The 1,320-nt window shown below is 35.3% G+C and overlaps 1 protein-coding gene across 1 annotated transcript in view; it reads left to right on the top strand.

Annotated features, from left to right (window-relative positions):
* LOC136806051 (membrane protein FAM174-like) overlaps window positions 1-1,320 on the top strand; it is a 420,508-nt gene that overhangs the window by 262,764 nt on the left and 156,424 nt on the right. The gene's annotated exons all lie outside the window — the stretch shown is intronic.

The raw sequence follows: 1,320 nt of genomic DNA, 5'->3' as shown, positions 1-1,320 counted from the left end.
CACGTTTCACGTCTTTGAAATTTATCTTGGAAGATTAGTTCTCGGATCGTTCATAAACTCTTTCAGTCCTTCATTTTCATGTTTTTGACAAATCTTATTTTGACTCTGATCCTAAAACAAGCTCTAAAATCATATACAGAGTAGTACTCTTGTCTCCCGAATAGACGTCCCCCCTGCTAATTGCTAAAAGAAAAAATTCACCCCCGCTCTTATTAAGACCCCCCCCCCCCACTAATAAATTTGAATAATATGCGTATTTATAGCTTTAGGGTTCCAATTAATTACTACATATTTCATTAACAACCCCTGTCTCACAGCCCCGGTGGAACTTTTTTCCTCAGTGGGGATAAAAACTCCTATCAAAATTCGAATATCCGAATATAAATTCTATTGTTCCAAGATTAAAAAATTCAGCGGGATGGGTTTGGAGTGCAATTTTTAAACATCAAATTTCGAATAGGGATGAAATCAAAGTCAATTTACCAGTGGGGCTGAAAATACAGGGTATTTTCCCACTGGGGACAAAATCTTTCCTAAATTTTCCAGAGGGGCTGGGGTCCCAGCGGGTCTATGACACAGGGGTGTCATTATCAACAGGTGTCATTCAATGTCTTTGAAACCTGAACACTGTACGACGAATACAAATCTCTCGACCATACAAGAAGTATTATCCCTGTCTGTCCTCATTAACTGATTTGTAGAGCACAAGACCAACACCAAATTTAGGCAACTTTTCATAGTTTTATCAAGTGTTAAGTTTATTAAAAAGCGCTGGTTTATTTTTTCATAAATATCCCTTTGTAAATTTTGCGGCGCATTTATTGCTCACGAGTCAAGTACTAAAGCGCTTACACAGCATCTATATATTAATAGCCGTAGTCTGTATGTCATTTTGTTTGTGTGTCAACTTTCGTTTTCGCAAGCAATGTTTTGTTCTTTTAAAAGATGACTTTTGCTTCTTGCTCCACAAATGTGTTAAATCAGATTCGCGCCGTTTTATAAAGACTTTGAGTTGTTCGATAAGTTTGTTTTGATTGATAGATTATAATATCTGCTCAGACGTGCCCGAGCCCGCCTCTTATGTTTTTTTCTTTTTTTCTCTCTATTCTTTTGTTTTATGTTTTCGAATGTAATTAACGTATAACGACCTTATTTGATTTGAGACATTCGAATTCGTTTCAAAACAAAACAAAAAAAATTCTTTCAAACAAAATCTGTTTTAGAAAAGAACAAATTTAAAACATTTCAAACATAAGAATCACAAGACAAGTTTGATGGAACAACTAAAAAGCAACATTAACAATACATTCGAAAGGCGGT

Source organism: Clytia hemisphaerica, unplaced genomic scaffold (assembly GCF_902728285.1).
Source record: "Clytia hemisphaerica strain Z4C2 unplaced genomic scaffold, Clytia hemisphaerica genome assembly, whole genome shotgun sequence".
NCBI classification, from domain to species: Eukaryota; Metazoa; Cnidaria; class Hydrozoa; order Leptothecata; family Clytiidae; genus Clytia; species Clytia hemisphaerica.
Note: the sequence above shows the minus strand (reverse complement) of the source record. Positions and strands in the feature narration are given on the sequence as shown.